This window comes from Oncorhynchus tshawytscha, linkage group LG13, assembly GCF_018296145.1.
Source record: "Oncorhynchus tshawytscha isolate Ot180627B linkage group LG13, Otsh_v2.0, whole genome shotgun sequence".
Taxonomy (NCBI): Eukaryota; Metazoa; Chordata; class Actinopteri; order Salmoniformes; family Salmonidae; genus Oncorhynchus; species Oncorhynchus tshawytscha.
In genome coordinates this window covers 51,973,084-51,992,114 of record NC_056441.1, presented here as the reverse complement: position 1 = coordinate 51,992,114, position 19,031 = coordinate 51,973,084, and the positions used below count along the sequence as shown (strand labels likewise).

The window sequence follows — 19,031 nt, the reverse complement described above, 5'->3', positions numbered from 1 at the left end:
TCGATCAGTCCCTAAAAGCAGTCATCCCTAAAATGACATCAACATTGTCAGGATCCGCTCTGCCACAGAGGTAGCAAAGAGAAACGTCTCTGAGGGAGTGAGAGCTGTGATCTGATCAGACAGGATTTTCAGACCACAAGCTGGCTGCTGTCCATGTTACTACGTGAGGAAACGGTGCTGAATTTCTATGCGTCCTCGACCAGTCCGTGGTGATGAACTGACTAGCGATATGGCGAGTTCGGGCCCTGAAATCACAGTTTTCACTGGTGCGATTGAGTCACTGTGGTATCTAGTCTCAATCAATATTTAATTTGAAATATAATAGCCTATATTACATTTTCAATCTACATGTGTCAGAAAGGACACACACAGCCCCTCTCTGCACGATCCCCATCATATGGCTCTGAAAAAATAGTGGTTTGCGTGTACAACATTTCCTCAAATTAATCCTATAATTGCGCACGTTAAAATAATCCTATAAAATCTCAAACATGTAAATTGAGCACAGTAATCCACTCCCTGCTGTGGGTTGGTTAATGTAGACGCTTCATCAACGCGCACGCATCATCATCCTAAATGGTGAGCTTTTTTTCTATTTGATAAGGAGTCCTCCGTTTTGTGATGAAGGCTTTAATGTCAATACGACGTATTCTTTGATAGCAATCAATACACTGTCTCCTAAAGCAGAACACCGCGCTCGATGGCATGATTTGATAGTCATCGTTACCCTTATTTCTGATTTGTAATCCCATAAAGGCAGTACCATTTTGCCAATAGAAATCGGAGGTGGAAAGAGCTTGTGGCCGGCTGCGGATTGTAGCTGTGGAGAGACTATGTTAATACTCAGTGCACAGAGGGGCGCGATGCATGCGTAAACTGGCTCAAACCTCTCCTCAAAACGCCCCTCACTTCGCACCGGGGACCGCTGCCGGCCGCTCACTGCCTGTCAGTGCTGCACCGGACTTGCCTGGCTACCCAGACTCCTTGCTCCGGCCAAACGGTACGCCACGCCCACGGACGTTAGTTTCTTCTCCGCGAACTACAGAGCAGCGGAATAATGTAGTGTGAGTCGTCAGGTTAGCACTGGACATCACCGACTGAAACTTCTAGGTCTTCGCTCCAAGGATGTATATCTGATACGGATATTCCTGCCTCAACAAGGCTACTAACGATCGAAATTTGGCCGCGGATATACTGGACTCAGCAGATTAATTTACAATCACTGCCACTATATGGAAGGACGATTGTGTTCTGGATAAAACATTTGGAAACAAGTATTTTCTGTCTGGGTCGAGTCATTTGACGCTAAAACGGAAGAAATGTCATACTTGGATATCCCACGCATAGATGCTACTCATTTGTGTGATAATATACGTGGGAACTAATTGCAACGCAACTGCCCTCCGCGGTGCAAGTGAGTGTTCTTTGAGCACCAAGTCCAGAAATATTGGGTGGTTGTGGTGCTTCTTCACTCTGCTACTGGGGAAGCAGACCGGCGGCAAATCGATGCATTTCTTGCTCAAATCTACTCGGGCTATTTACCTCGTTGCATAGCCTACTGGAGATTGACAGACAACGGAGAGGTAACATCGGGCTCAGGAATAGAGGTAACCATCTATCATCCTGATTTCATTGTTTTCTGATATGAAAGATTTAGAAATTCGGACAAAACCGAGTAAGAGAAAATTGTTAATTGTTTCTACAGATGTGTAAGTATTGTCACATTGACCTGTTATGTGACAGTGGAGTTCCATGCGTAAATGCATTTCATGGAAGGCTAATACGAGGTGTGGATCAGGTGTGGTTTGTTTGACGTTGTGGGGGTCTACAACTGAATGCTGTGTAATGGTCTATGGATAGGCTATTGCACCATTCAAAAGTAAAACCTCATGTCATGATTCGTTCGCAGATAGATGACTACTCTAGTCTCGTTTGATTGTCTCACCACAAACAACCACAGGAAATGTAGATGTGGTTATTAGCAAGTTTGTTCCCCGATCCAGATATTTACTCGTAACATTATTTCACCCGGTCAGTCTTGATTTGTGACAAATACTGCATGCACTCTTACAGCACATCAAACTGCATTGAGACTTTGTGAAATATGCTTCTTAAGTCCATGTCCTTTTCTAAATCGATTCGATCGTGTGTCAAGTGCACCATGGCCTATCGGAGATGGTAACCAAAAATGTGACGAGAGTATTGATGATGAAGAATACATTTGGAAATTATGTTCAACCATGTTGGCCGAACAGATCCTAGCCTACGTGTTTATTTATGTTGATCCTTTTCGAAAAGAAAGAAAAAGGGCGAGACCGTGTCTGTGAAATCGATCTTCAATCACGTTGCAATTCCACAAGACTATACAGGGTTTATGTTGGGACACTTATGTTCCTTACACAATCAATAGACACCCCGGGAGGAGGAAGTTCAGGAAATGCCTGTGCATATGAGTAATTTGATAAGTAGCGGAACAATTTAACGTCTGGTCTAGCCTTTTTTATTTTATTTTGTATTGCACACTGGTGGGCCTGTGTTTCTTTAATAATTCTAAATTACGTTTAATCATTCGCTTCCATTGGCATTGCATAACGCAAGACCACTTTTAATGAATCCGTTCCACCTGAGCTAGTTGGTTGTTCGGCTAATGAATGTAGGTGAGCCTGTGCATTCGGTTTTTGGCCACGGCCGAGGTCTCTCCTCCTCATTGCCCAATCATGGCAGTGTATTTTTCCACTGATGCAGCACCTAGCTCTGTATCCCTTGTACCGTAAATCCAGCAAGGATAATTCTGAAAGTCAAGCTGCAGTGCCTGAGAATGTCTTATTTTGTACCGCAGGTAGGGGGCCACGGAGCACCAGCCACAGCTTGCAGGTCCCTCCTCACATGAGCTATAGTCCGTTATGCTTCACATAACTTTGTTCCCACAGATATAAGACCATTGTCAACGTGCTACTAAACAACCCAGGTCAGCTATTACAGGCATGTTTGTCTAGCTAGCTACAGGTAACTGCCAAAAACATGGAAACACTTGAGTAAATACAAAGTATGTTGAAAGCAGATGGTTCCACGGAGGTGTGGTTTCTGAGTTAATTAATCAATTAGCATCCCATCAGGCTTTATGGTCCTGCTACACAACAGCCATTGAGGGAATGCTTCCTTTGCACTTAATGAAAGCTGCGCTACTGACCTGCGCTACCGAACGCAGCAGTTCATTCTGCCTCGTGAATTGAAATAAGGATAAATAAAGTTGATTTTGGTTGCGTTATGGCCTCGACTACAAACCACTGGTTATTTTACTAATATTCAGTCAAGAAGCTACTAGCTAGCAGAAACTCTAGCTACATTGACTATGTTCACAATGTAAACAAAAGCAACTTGTGCAATTAGAAGATAATTTAGTACAACCACTAGCAACCCTTTAATGAGTACTTGCGAAAAGTTGGACCAAAGCTATAGCACTTACACATAATGGATTAATATGGTACAGAACAGTAGGGTAAAATAGAGCTGCCCCTCTCAGCTCTCAAAACACACTCACTCTGTAGCAGGTAGATCTTCGCATTGACGCGCCCGCTGATGTTAAAGCAACGGAATGCATATAGTGTTGCTGAAGTGTTATGGTCATGTATAAAAATGCTGGTCAGGCCATTCATTTAGCTACCATGGCTATGCCCCCATAGGATGACAATGCCCCCATCCACAGGTCATGAGTGGTCACTGAATGGTGTGAGGACCATTAAAGCGATGTAAACCATACCATGGCCATCTCAGTCACCAGATCTCAACCCGATTGAACACTTATTGGAGTTATCAAGTTTTATTAGTCCTATGGTATAAACTTACTTGCAGGTTACTTCTTGACAATGCAACAACAATAAGAAATAATAAAAGTTAAGACAACATTTTGGCATAAGTATAATACAGGAAGGCACAATTTACACCTGTTTTGGGGAAGGGGGGATTATGCAAAATTATGCAGTATTTAGCAATCATAAAAAGAGTCTGGTAGCAGCAGTTGTGATGTGTGTGTTTTGGACGATATATCGTATCGTTTGGACAATTTTGCAATATCCTTGCGCTAGTTGGCTGTACCTTCACCAAAACATAGATTGTGCTCCATCTTCTTTTTAAAATAAGGAGCCAATTTGTTTTCCGCACTTTTATTTCCAGCACTGATCCTAACTTGTTTTCTCGTGGCTCTCTCTTGTCTCTCTGCAGCAGACATATGGTGAGAAATATGTTTTTAACATGGAATCACAATAAAAGTACAGTATCGAATCGTGAGAATCGCAATGCATATTGCATCGGCACCTAAGTATTGTGATAATATCGTATTGTGAGGTCCCTGGCAATTCCCAGCCCTATGTAGTATGTATGTGTGTGTGTGTGTGTGTGTGTGTGTGTGTGTGTGTGTGTGTACTAAGGTGTGGAGAATCAGTGCAGGTGGTCAGTTCAAGTGTTCAGCAGGCTGATGGATTGTAGATAGAAACTGTCTCTGAGACTGTTGGTATCAGACCTCATGCTCTGATACCGTCTGACCGATGGTAAGGGAAATTAATAGCTCATGGCTGTGGTGTGTGGGGCCCTTCGTGTAGATGGGTGGGAGCACGGTCCAGTGATGATTCTGGAGCGGCGCCTGAGACAGGGTTTTCCACCAACATCAACAAAACCCCAAATTATGGAATTGTTCATGGAAGAAGGGTGTCTCATCCCTCCAATAGAGTTCCAGACACTTGTAGAATATATACCAAGGTGCATTGAAGCTGTTCTGGCTCATGGTGGCTCAACACCCTTTTAAGACACTTTATGTTGGTGTTTCCTCTATTTTGGAAGTTACATGTTGCCCTCTGCATTCTTGTATTGATCCCCTCCCTGTGTGTGTTAATGGGTAGGCTGATATTGGCTCTGGGTTGTTTAACAGCTGCCAAGGATCTGTGTGCATGTGTGGACTGTTATCTCCCTCCTTTTATCATTCTGCTGTGCCCTTGAGGTGACAAATAAGACTTGACATCGGAATATTGAGATACACTGACCTCAAATTGACAAAGAGTGTATGCGCTCCCGAGGCATCTCTCGAGATCTATTAGTGCTGTCTGGCGTTCTTTGTCCCGCGATGATGGATGGATATCTGACTTTCTGCAAGATTCTCTCTCTCTCCCACCGTCTAACCCTCTGTCTCTAAGACAGGTGACAGGCAGGGACAAATAAAATGACAGTGCCCTCCGCCCATGTAGGACATCATGCCGCCAGTCTGTGGCTGTCAGTGCCAGCATGGCTCTATAATAAGGCACATGGCTGCACCATCTGCTCCTGGTTTCGCTATTTAAATGTGAGAATAGGCCTGGTGGAGCATCCTGGCCTTGGAAGGGTTTGTAAGGATTGTCCTGATATCAGTTGGATTTTCCAGAAATAAGATTTACAGCTATAATTGTTTTACTTGAAGACCTTAACATGTGTGCTTCCATGGAATACAAAATCATGTCAAGACAAAAAGGAACGGTTTAGTTTTTTCCCTGAAATGTCACAAAATGTATCTCTCTAAAATTAAGACAGTTTAACATTATTTAACTATAATCTCAGACCTATATCCAGATGAAAGGTGCGTGCATATTTCATGATGCATTTTGAAATTCATGTGTAGTGTTCTAAAATGGTTAGTTCTATGTTGAGCAGAGCCTATAGGCTACAGTTACCATGTCCACCAAGGTGCTAGATTTCAGCAGTTTTGGACAAATCACCTGATCTGTTCATAATGCAGGTGTTGGTTCCTGCCTAGCAAGCGCTTCTTAAACGGGTGTTCTTCCATCCAGTCCGTAAGGCCACGAATCATTTAAAGTCAAACTCAAGTCATGGGCTTATCAGTCCGGGTGGCATGTTTAGGGAGCACTTCAGAGGGGTAATTAAGTTTCGACTGGTGGGGAAACCAAATCATGCCCCAAGATAGAGGCAAAAAGACAGAACTTCAGGAGTAACTGTATGCTAATGTAAAATGTGGTAAAGTGATGTTATCCTCAACATGTGCAAGGGGTTTTCATCACACATAAAAGTATGTTGAGATGGATGTGTCAGACACTTATTAATACTTTTCCGGTTTTTGTGAAGAGAGCTAGGGAAGTGCTAGAGTCTCCCGTGTCTCAGCAGCAGACTGAATGAAGTCTTATCATATACAGTACCTTGATGTAGCTGGCATCTTTGACAACGCTTCATGCCAGCTATGCCATGAAACCTGGCCTTCATTATCTGCTCCCGTGCTGATGGTTTCACAATGACTATGCTCTTACTAGCATGCGTTATTGATTTGATCCGTGCATCAGTTAAAATTAATCTAATTACATTCCTTTCGGACAAAGCTTTTCCAAATGTGTGTTATGGTTGGGTCTTCCCCAAAAGAAGGCACCACACCAAATGGGTTTCTTTGAGGACATTTTTTTATGCATTTCTCCCTGGGATTGAGACTGAAATGTCTACACTACAGTAGGCTGGTAATCAGCATGGTGCTTTATGATAACGACAGAAAGTCTTCCTCCCCGATGAGCCCAGGGAGCGTGATTTACAGGAAGTGTGTTTTATGCGTTTATAATTATGTTCTACAAAGACTAACATCCCAGCCAGCAACCAGATACCTTATTTAATGACACTGCTTTCCCTGTATGTCAGCTCTCCAGTGCTCATAGCACCCCTCCCATCACCAGTACCACCCCTTAACCCCTCAACCCCCCTCCACTCCATCCAGTACTTAACACCACTAAGGGTAGCTCTCCACAAGCACACTAAGCATTTCTACTATACTGCATCACAATGGACCTTTTCCGCTGTGGATCCACAATCAGCCCAGCATGTAATTTACCAATTGATCCTTATCAAGCCCAAATAGACTGCTGTGGAAGTATATTTGACTAAGCTCCCCCATCTCTCTATTACCCCCCACTGTGATGGAACAGATGTGAAGACCAGGCTTATGACTGAAGTGGGGGGGGGGGGTCTGTCGCTCCCCTATCTCACTCGAGAAATCAGCCTTTTACGATGGAAGCAGATTGATACTGTGCTTGAACTTTTTACACCTCTGAGTCTGAAAAGGCAGGCAGCAATTGCAGTGTCAATTTCTTGGGCTCTCTGGTTATTGTTGGACCTAGAGCTGGGGACTGTAGCCTTCTGCATCTCATGTTGGCTGTTACCGTGGCTATGCAAGAAAGGAAAGAGACTGTGGCATCTCATAGTGTATAATTTTCAAATTTCCCCAAACTTTTCCATTCGCAAATTCTTATTCCATATATTGTACAACTATTATTATCTCGCTAAGACATGTTCTTTTTAATTATGCCACTTGTCTATTTGACCTTTCTTATTCGTTTGGATGACATCAAAGCGAGAGGATTACGCATCTATGGCACCTCACCGTTAAAATGTAACATTGTAATTGCAATCATTTGCTAGCAACCTTTTAGGAAGGCTCTTGTTTGATTCCTAATTACTAGCTAAGCAAACGAGGGTCTTTCAGTTCCATTGGGTTTGCCATTTTACACTGAGGTAGAGGTTAAGTATGAGAGTAATGACTTTGTGCTACTTATAAATATATGCTTACCTTATCTCATTAGGTTGGCTATAGAATATTAAATATCATTCACTGATGGAATATTGGGATTCAGAAAGTCCCATCCCCTGTTATTACACAAGTCAACGTTAATTTCCTACACCTCATTTATTTTATCTCAACAGTTCCTTCCTTTGACTTTATATCCTGGCCTGTATTCTGTGCTCTATTCTTGCCCGACCACCTCGCTCGCTCTCTCGCTCTCTCTCTTGCTCTCCCGCTCTGCTGTAACCACTGGCACAGACAGAACTAATCACTTGCCGAATCCCCTCTGGGGAACAGATCTGGCTCTGTGGGGCTACTCCTCCTCCCGGCTGCCGCATTCCGAGGTGACTCAATCCTGCTGCATCCTGCTTATCGAGCGTCCAGAATCTCAATCAGCCTGCTTCTGACCTCTGCTGTCAGGCATCTGGACCGGTGCCACTCACTGCCTAGTGAGATGGGGTATTAATGGATTGCTACTGTGCTGTGCCGGGCTGGGACAGACCTCACGGCCAGGTCTGCTTCTGTGCTGTGCACGTCCAAAGTCACATATCTCTGCCTGGACCTTATATATTAATCCTAGTGGGCACAGCACTTGGCCAGCAAATCAACCATGACACACAGCAAAACCTGTGAATATCAGTGTCCTCCCATCCCCCCTCCCGCAGCCTAGTGCAGCCTGTGTCGGGTGGATTATATACAGTAAATAACAGTGTTCTCTATAACCATCCGCGTCCTTTCCAATCAGACGGAGGGATCAGACGGTGGGATCTATACAGACCTATCCGGGTCAGTGTCACCAGGCAATGCTGCCACATCTGGGCCCGTGTACATCCAACCAGCCGCATTAGCATTAGTGCTGCCAAGGTTAGTGTGCCAGTCGAGAGGATTCCTGAGCTGAGACTTTAGTGACACACATCAGGTTGGGATAAGGGCCGGAAAAGGAGGCAGATGGAGGCAGACGTGGTTGTGCCAGGTTCATGATCAGGATTATACAGGCAGGATCACATGCCCCAACTGACTCGCGACAAAGAGCCTCGAGCAGATTGGTCCTGATCTAAATATAAAACAAAAAGCAGAGGATCTATTCATGAGCAGAGGATGAGGGATGGACATGCACGACTAAGTAGGAGAGCTGCTGCTGTGGAAATGTCCCAACAAAGAGCAGTACTTGAGGCTGCGTTCTGTACAGTACTGTCTGTATCCCGCTTAACCCCTTCCCCCACAGTGCAACGCTCCAGGACGCTCGCCTCTCTCTTTGTTCTCCCTCCGGCTTTGCATCCAAACAGCTGCAAACATAAACAAAGCACCTATGATTGACAGAGCCTTTATGGAACACGATCTGGTTACTGAGAGGTTCTTGTCACGACAGTATCTTGACCCTGGCCCCGGTGAGAAATTACACATGCTGTGTTAGCACACACGCTGTACACTTTAGCAGCAGGCTAAACAACTACACAACCCGCTCCTCAAGCAGTGGCGGAATGCATCAGAGCGGTGGAGCGGCATTGTCCAAGTTGCCTGTTTACGTCTGTTTATGCAGATCTATGTGAGGAGGTGGATGCTGCGCTGGCACATTTCCCTGAGTCAGGGGGTCAATGTTCTCCATAGTGTCTCTGCCACATCCTCACATTGCTCCAGCGCCCTGCATATTATCCCTGTAACAGCTGTGTGGCTTGGCACAGGGTGGGTAGACCTTAGACATGCTTGAACCTGAGTGCTGTGCGGCACGTATTGAGGACAACTGTGGTGAATTATTCCATGCTAAACTATTGTACACTAGTTTACGTGGAGTGTGGTGATTCTACTGGGTGATGTAAATTGCATGTCTGTAATTAGGTCCCTCATGGGCCTTGGCTATCAGGCAGCAGATTACTTGTCTAGCTGGTTTGAGAAATACTTTGTCAGCATCTTTTTGTAGTTCAAGTCAGCTGAAATCAATAGCACTTTCTTGTTTTTTCTTACAATTCGGTAATTGGAGAGAAGATCCAGTCCAGAGCCCTGAATTGAGTTAGGTTAGGTCAAGTTAGGCCCCGGCAACAGAGGTTAGGAGGTCAGTAATGTTGTTGGAGGCCTCAGGAAGTCATGAGAGCCATCAGGCTGATCCAGAGTATTAGCCTAAGTTTTACTATATAGTAGTGTGTGTGTGTGTGTGTGTATATATATATATATATATATATATTAGTGCATTTTTATCCATATGTGTTTTACTGCATACAGAATACATTAAAGTCAATCACAGATAGTGTCTGCTAACCAAGCACAACTCCAGGCTTCCCCCTGCGAGCTAAGGTTTGAAGAGACACCAACTCCAGGACACATCACAGGCATGGGTATGTACAGCTCGCAGTGAGTTAGGGTACTGTCGAAGTGACAAAGATCTGTTGGCAGATATCGCTCCACACATCGCTATGGTTAATGGGGGTGCATGCTTCAACAGGCTTATTTTCACTTGACTTTCATGGCCAGCCTGAATGGAGAAGCCACATTCCGTCTCCTCTCGATGTGTGACAGTATGTAATATTTTATACTAGTTATGAATCCCACTAGTTTATTTATGTGCCCCATGAAAGCTAGTGTTATTGTTATTGCAGTGTGAGATGCATTTAAAATAACATAGCGTTTAAAAAAATGAAAGCAAATAAATATTTTAACTCGGACTTATAAGCCATATTTTTGTAAGGCAAAATGAAATGTTCCTATCACGTAAGGACCGTGTTTCACTTTTCATTTTTGTTCCCTCGGCTCAAATTAGCTATGATAATGTTGATGGTTAATTTAAATAGGTACACCAAGTGCACTCTATCAGAAGAATACCATTTGAATCTCAAACCTTCACATCTCAACTGTAAAAGGTTCCCGCTGCCTCTGGGTGGCTGTCTGCCAAGGGTAATATATGTTAATGGGGACATTGTTACATATTTAATAAGGGCCTTGTTTTATTCATAGGGCCCTTAGATATGCGTTGTTCCTGAGCAATAGGAGTGCTCTTTTCTACTCGTTCTTCCTAACTCATACGTACACTCTTATGAAAAAAGTCGCAATTTCTTTCTGTTGGTTTGTGTTTTTTTGTTTGTCTTGACAACAAAAAAATATAAAAACTCGATCACAATTTTTTTTAAATAAATATGTGCTATCTAGAACCTAAATGGTTCGTCAGCTGTCCCCATAGGATAACCTTTTGAAGAACCCTTTATGGTTCCAGGTATAACCCTTTTGGGTTCCATCTAGAACCCTTTCCACATACAGTTATACATGGAACCCAAAAGGGTTCTACCTGGACCAAAAAGGGTTCTCCTATGGGGACAGCCGAAGAACCCCTATAGAACCTTCTATAGAACCCTATAGAACCTTCTAAGAGTGTATAGTTTGTTTATTAGGCCTAAAGTAGTTGAACCAACGACATCCGCTCCAGTCTCGCTGGCTTAACTCGACTTAGATATAGGTCTCATGCTGTTAACCCCCATACTTGTTTTGACCTCTCTTCTTACTTCTCGTGTTTCATGGCCATAAGTGGCTGAGTTAGAGCTGAATCTGTCTGCCATTTTCACCACTTGAACTCTACTCTAAGTGCATGGTAACATATGGTCTATAATATGCCTTCTTGAGTGTGATCAGTGTGTCCTAACTGCTGTTATGTAAGAGTATGCGTGTGTGTACATGACAGGCTCTCCCCTTGATGTATTCTGTTGCCTGGCTTCAAGTCCCTTCTCTCAGATGGGCTTGGCACTAACTCAACTGACCTGAGTGTGTGTAGCGGTCACATGACAGTCCTAGTTGTGCTGCTAGACTTGCAGAGATGTGATTCGTTCAGAGGGTGACATCTGTCTACTCTGCTCCCCAGTGAGAAAGCGGGAGAGGCCGTGGTGAGAGAGGGGAAATTACACTGATTTATTTCTATTTGGGGATATCTCACAGATTTTATTATTCTGTTTAATGCCCTGCCCTTTTCACAGAAATGAGAAGAAGCTTGAGAAATGGATGTTGGAATGTACACTGAGTGTACAAAACATGAAGAGCACGTTCATAATATTGAGTTGTAGCCGCCCTTTTGCCCTTAGAGCAGCCTCAATTCGTCAGGGCATGGACAAGTGTTCCACACACAGGGATGCTGGTCCATGTTGATTCCAATGTGTCCCACAGTTGTCAAATTGGCTGGATGGCCTTTGGGTGGTGGGCCATTCTTGATACACACAGGAAACTGTTGAATGTGAAAAACCCGGCAGCGTTGCCGTTTTTGACACAAGCCTGGCACCTAATACCATTCCCTGTTCAAATATTTTGTCATGCCCATTAACCCGCTGAATGGCACAGATACATGATCCATGTCTCAATGCTTAAACCCTTCTTTAACTTGTCTCCTCCCCTTCATCTACACTGAAGTGGATTTAACAAGTGACTTCAATAAGGGATCATAGCTTTCACCTGGATTCACCTGGTCAGTCTATGTTATGGAAAGAGCAGGTGTTCTTAATGATTTGTACGGTCAGTTGATGTGTTAATGAGTAGATGATTAAGCGGTGTTGTCAGATGACTGGTTGATCATTCTCTCTAATGCAGCGACCTAGAAATGCTTAACCTCCATTAAATGTATAATTTAATGAGTTTGAAGAACACAAAGTTAATCATTAGTGGTTGTAGTTCCCATACCTAAAATACAATTATTTCTAATGTATGTAGATACAGTGCATTCGGAAAGTTTTCAGACCTCTTGACTTTTTCCACATTTTGTTATGTTAGTCTGATTTAATCCATTTTAAAATTAATCTACACACTATACCATATAATGACCAAACAAAAACAGGTTTATAGATGTTTTTATAAATGTATTACACGGAACCCAAACCGGCTGCGAGCGTGTGCCATCGTGCGCAAATTAATTTTTTTCCCCCTACACCAAACGCGATCAAGACACGCAGGTTAAAATATCAAAACAAAATCTGAACCAATGACATTAATTTGGGGACAGGTCGAAAAGCATTAAACATGTATGGCAATTTAGTTAGTTAGCTTGCACTTGCTTGCTAATTTGTCCTGGGATAGATAGAAACACTGAGTTGTTATTTTACCTTAAATGCACAAGGTCCTCTACGCCGACAATTAATCCACACATAAAACGGTCAACTGAATCGTTTCTACTCATCTCTCCTCCTTCCAGGCTTTTCATCTTTGAACTTATATAGTGATTGTTATCTACACCTTCATAGTATTACCACGACGACCGGTAAAACAGTTTGTCTTTCAATCACCCACGTGGGTATAACCAATGAGGAGATGGGAGAGGCAGGACTTGCAGCACGATCGGCACACCTATATTTGGGGAGTTTCTCCCACTCTTCTCTGTAAATCCTCTCAAGCTCTGTCAAGTTGGATGGGGAGCGTCGCTGCACAGCTATTTTCAGGTCTCTCCAGAGATGTTCAATCGGGTTCAAGTCCGTGCTCTAGCTGGGCCACTCAATGATATTCAGAGACTTGTCCAAAAGCCACTCCTGTGACGTCTTGGTTGTGTGCTTATGGTCATTGTCCTGTTGGAAGGTGAACCTTTGCCCCAGTTATAAGACCAGAGAATATTATTTCTCATGGTCTGAGAGTCCTTTAGGTGCCTTTTTGAAAAATCTAAGTGGGTTAGGTTTTTAATGAGGAGTGGCTTCCATCTGGCCACTCTACCAAAAAGGCCTGATTGGTGGTGTGCTGCAGAGATGGTTGACCTTCTGGAATGTTCTCCCAACTCAACAGAGGAACTCTGGAGCTCTGTCAGAGTGACCATCAGGTTCTTGGTCACCTCCCTGACCAAGGCCCTTCTCTACCGATTGCTCAGTTTGGCCAGACGGCCAGCTATAGGAAGAGTCTTAGTGGTTCCAAACTTCTTCCATTTAAGAATGATGGAGGCCAGTGTGTTCTTGGTGACCTTCAATGCTGAAGATATTTTTTGGTACCCTTCCCCAGATCTTGTACCGAGATCTCTCCCAAGAACTGTGTACTATTAGTATTTCATGCTTCAGTTGTTCACACTATGGTAATACATTAACGTATCAATAAAATGTGTAAATTGTAATTGAACATCAAAACATTTGAATAAGGTAAATATGAGGAAGAATATAATATTATAAATCAAAACTTCAGCTGCAGAAAAGGATGCTGGGCAATATGCAAATGTTTGTGCACATGCACGTAGCTTTTAAATATATTTTGTGGACATTTTAAGTTAAATATTTTTTTGGGAAAGTATATTTTCTTGGGATATGAAAAAGTATACTCTCAGGAAGCATGTTTTTTTAGCTGTGCAGTATTACTTTAGTTCCTTGTTGCATACAAAATGTATGTATGTATGAAATGTATGTTTTGGAAAGCATTTTATTCTGCATATGTTTTTTTCTTTTAACTCATTTAAATCATTATTGTGGAGTCACTACAATGTTATTGATCCATCGTCAGTTTTCTCCCATCACAGCCATTGAACTCTAACTGTTTTATGTTCACAATGGCCTCATGGTACAAAACCTGAGCAGTTTCACTCCCGTCCTGCAGCTCAGTTCAGAAGGACAACTGGGTCTTTGATATGTTTAATACATAATCCATAGCATAATTATTAACTCGACCATGCTTGAGATATTCAATGTCTGATTTCATATTGTTACCGATCTATCAACCACTTCCCTTTTATGAGGCTTTCAAAAGGCTCCATAGTCTTTGTAGTTTAATCTGTTCTTGAAATTAAATGCTTGACTGACGGACCTTACAGATGTTACCTGGGGGACAGAGGACATGTTAGTCATAAAAAAAAACTTGTAACATATTCTGTGATTTGCTTAGCTACATTTTACTCCTGAACTAATTTAGGCTTGCCTAAACAAAGAAGCTGAATGCTTATGCAATGACTATATCTAATATGTATTATACATTTTTTTTACTTTGACATTAAAGTAAGTTACAATACAATTTTAATCCCACTTTTTAACCCAATTTAAAGGGGTATGAATGATTTTGCAAGGCACTGTATAGAGTTTCATGGAGAGAAAAAAAAGTGATCCTTCAACGTAAAAACAACTCCAAGTGTATTTTGAATGAATATTCTAAATGAAATCAAATTTATTTATATAGCCCTTCGTACATCAGCTGATATCTCAAAGTGCTGTACAGAAACCCAGCCTAAAACCCCAAACAGCAAGCAATGCAGGTGTAGAAGCACGGTGGCTAGGAAAAACTCCCTAGAAAGGCCAAAACCTAGGAAGAAACCTAGAGAGGAACCAGGCTATGTGGGGTGGCCAGTCCTCTTCTGGCTGTGCCGGGTGGAGATTATAACAGAACATGGCCAAGATGTTCAAATGTTCATAAATGACCAGCATTGTTGAATAATAATAAGGCAGAACAGTTGAAACTGGAGAGAGAGAAAGAAGGAGAGAATTAGAGAACGCACACTTAGATTCACACAGGACACCGAATAGGACAGGAGAAGTACTCCAGATATAAGAAACTGACCCTAGCCCCCCGACACATAAACTACTGCAGCATAAATACTGGAGGCTGAGACAGGAGGGGTCAGGAGACACTGTGGCCCCATCCGAGGACAGCAACTGTAAAAATTGAAGTACAGTTTTAATGAGTGTTTTTAAGTTTAATGATAATGAGCATATAGTATACTTAAAGACTGAAAAACAATTAATTTAAAGTATTTTAATAAGTGTATTGTAGGTTGATAGTTTTTTCAGTCTTTTAGTATTCTAAAAATAAACTATCAAATCTAAAGTAAGCTTTTAACACGTGTATTGAAGTGTGATGTTTTAAAAAATATATTTTCATATGCTATGACTATAAAGTTCACTTTTAATATGTATGTTAAAGTGTAATACTATTTTATTTATAGTATATCAATGGGGTGGCATAGCCTAGTGGTTAGAGCGTTGGGCCAGTAATCAAAAGGTTGTTAGATCAAATCCCCGAGCTGACAAAGGTAAAAGCCGGTTGTTCTGCCCCTGAACGAGGCAGTTAACCCACTGTACCTAGGCTGTCATTGTCAATAAGAATTTGTTCTTAACTGACTTGCCTAGTTAAATACCCAGGCCTCCTTTAAGACTTGCATAATGTTTCATCTGTAGGTGCTACAAAGAAACAATTGGTTTCATATAGAGCTTTACCACTTCCTCTGTAATATGATTTTTTTTTTTATATCAATAAAAAATAAATGCATTAACTTATGAATATTGAAAAATGTAAACATTAATCTGTTTTATTTAGATTTGGTAATTTTATTATATATTGTTGAACATAATACTCTATGGGCATATGAACGTTTCAGAGTGGGATCTCTGCTAGTTTAGAGTTACAAATTGAATCGTAAGTGTCTATGCCATTTTGTAAACACTGCCATTTTGTAAGCACCATGCCAATTTCTCTCCTATAAAATGGGTCATAACCATAATACTAGCAGAGATCCCATTCTGGAACTTTGATATGCCCATAGAGTATATTATGTTTAGGCTATTTTTTTCAATATATTGTTAATCCAAAATGGTGTTTTTCAATATTAATGTTTATTTTTCAATAGTCTTAAATTAAAGTGCTTTTTAAAAATCAAAATACTACTCGTGTTACAGAGCAAGCAGCACAGCTTCACACAACACACATATTTGCTTTGCAGCACCTACAGATGAAACTCTTACTTATGCTTTTAGATGCAAATGTCAAACATATGTCAATTCCTCCTCCAAAGAACTATTCTATGGATTATATTTAGTGAAAATCCCCCAAATCCTGGTCTTTTTTTGTCCTGGTTTCGTGATGAATCGCTCACATATAAAGGTTAATCTGTCTGATTCAACCATTTTATATGGAGACTCTGTAAAAGGGGCACTCTAACTTCTGTAACCTCTACTAATTAACACCGCATGCGTGTCTAGTAATGGACGCTGACATTAAAGTTTGATGTGCCAATCTACGTGGCCTTTTTTTTTATTGATGCACTTGATGTGATTTTAGGGTTTAGGCTGTACTTATGATTCTGAGAACTAGAATAAGCTCTGGCTGTATCTAGTTCTGTGATGGTATGACACATTCACACGAAAAGGAAAACTCTGCTATCGTCTAGATGCTGAGATTGACAGGCAGGTCCAATGTTCCCGTGATATGGTGTAAGATGTGTTTTTTTTTTACTGTGTGAGTATTTTAAATTTTCCCCTGTTTGGGTTATATTTCAGCCACACAGATCCACACCAAATTATGAACGTTCATGACACATCAGGAATTACATAAGACACATGAGCACAGCTCCACTACATACACTTGAAGTCAGAAGTTTACATACACCTTAGCCAAATACATTTAAACTCTGTTTTTCACCATTTCTGACATTTAATCCTAGTAAAAATTCCCTGTCTTACGTCAGTTAGGATCACCACTTTAAGAATGTGAAATGTCAGAATAATAGAAGAGTCATTTATTTCAGTTTTTATATATTTCATCACATTCCCAGTGGGTCAGACGTTTGGGTGACTTTTGGCCCATTCCTCCTGACAGAGCTGGTGTAACTGAGTCAGGTTAGTAGGCCTCCTTGCTCGCACACGCTTTTTCAGTTCTGCCCACACATTTCCTATGGGATTTAGGTCAGGGCTTTGTAATGGCCACTCCAATACCTTGACTTTGACCCCAAGCATACTTCCAAAGGACAAAAATGTCCATTTGGAAGACCCATTTGTGACCAAGCTTTAACTTCCTGACTGATGACTTGATGTTGCTTCAATATATCTACATAATTTCCCCCTCATGATGCCATCTATTTTGTGAAGTGCACCAGTCCCTCCTGCAGCAAAGCACCCCCACACCATGATGCTGCCACCCCCGTGCTTCACGGTTGGGATGGTGTTCTTCAGCTTGCAAGCCTTTTTCCTCCAAACATAACAATGGCAATTATGGCCAAACAGTTCTATTTCTGTTTCATCAGACCAGAGGACATTTCTCCAAAAAGTACAATCTTTGTCCCCATGTGCAGTTGCAAACTGTAGTCTAGCTTTTTTATGGTGGTTTTGGAGCAGTGGCTTCTAAATTGCTGAGCGGCCTTTCATGCTATGTCGATATAGGACTCGTTTTACTGTGGATATAGATACCTTTGTACCTGTTTCCACCAGCATCTTCACAAGGTCCTTTGTTGTTGTTCGGGGATTGATTTGCACTGTTCGCACCAAAGTACGTTCATCTCTAGGAGACTGAACATGTCTCCTTCCTGAGCGGTATGATGGCCGTGTGGTCCTATAGTGTTTCTACTTGCGTACTATTGTTTGTACAAATGAACGTGGTACCTTCAGGTGTTTGTAAATTGTTCCCAAGGATGAACCAGACTTCTTCAATGTTTTTTCTGAGTTCTTGGCTGATTTCTTTTGATTTTCCCATGATGTGAAGCAAAGTTGCACTGAGTTTGAAACTAGGCCTTGAAATACATCCACAGGTACACCTCCATTTGACACAAATGATGTCAATTAGCCTATCAGAAGTTTCTAAAGCCATGACATTTTCTAGAATTTTCCAAGCTGTTTAAAGGCACAGTCAACTTTCTTGTGTCAAGCACAAAGTAGATGTCCTAACCGACTTGCAAAAACTATAGTTTGTTTGCAATAAATGTGTGGAGTGGTTGAAAAATGAGTTTTAATGACTCCATCCTAAGTGTATGTAAACTTCCGACTCTCTCCTCAATGCATCCTCTTTAGTGATCTGTTGATCACGACAGTGTTCTTTCTCATTGTAAGCAGGCATGAGCAGAGATCGGGCTCAACCTTTTGCCCAGACAGCTTGGTGGAGTTTTTGAAATAAATGAATAACTTTAGATTTCATTTTTGTGTCTTTTCATTTATGAGTTGCACATCAAATGAGCTAATTTCATAAGCTCTTGAATCTCAGGTATGGATCTGCGAGACTAGTAAGAGGCTAACCTAATGTAGCAGGGGTAAAATAAACACTCTTTTGGTCTTGATGAGAAAAATAAACTGTTGGAGGGTTTCTTCTGCACTGTTCAACCAATCCAGTAATAGTGGCCTTGTTAATATTCCAGACGGAAACAACTTCAGAGAGAAAGCTAGCAAACGTAACGTGGAAGTCGAGTCAAACTCAAATCAAATAAGAACTTGTCAAGGGAAAACTAGGCTTTGTCACGCCCTGATCGGTTTCACCTGTCCTTGTGCTCGTCTCCACCCTCCTCCAGGTGTTGCCCATCTCCTTATTATCCCCTGTGTATTTATACCTGTGTTCTCTGTCAGTTTGTTGCCAGTTTGTCTTGTTCGTTCAAGCTTACCAGCGTTGTTTCTTTCAGCTCCTATTATTTCCCAGCCTCTCTTTCCTCGTCTTCCTGGTTTTGACCTTTGCCTGTCCTGACCCTGTTCCTGCCCGCCTGACCACTCTGCCTGACCCTTAGCCTGACTGTCGCCCTGTACCTTTGCTCCACCTTTGGATTACTGAACTCTGCCTGTCC

The 19,031-nt window shown here is 41.9% G+C and overlaps 1 protein-coding gene across 3 annotated transcripts in view; it reads left to right on the top strand.

The window, feature by feature from the left end:
• The first annotated feature begins 609 nt into the window (after positions 1-609).
• The window catches only part of zgc:172282 (leucine-rich repeat and fibronectin type III domain-containing protein 1-like protein), a 109,048-nt gene continuing 90,626 nt past the window's right edge, over positions 610-19,031 (top strand). For all 3 annotated transcript variants that reach the window (XM_024442144.2, XM_024442143.2, XM_024442142.2), the window contains exon 1: positions 610-1,607. The gene's annotated coding sequence lies outside the window, so the exon portion shown is untranslated. The remainder of the gene's footprint in view (positions 1,608-19,031) is intronic.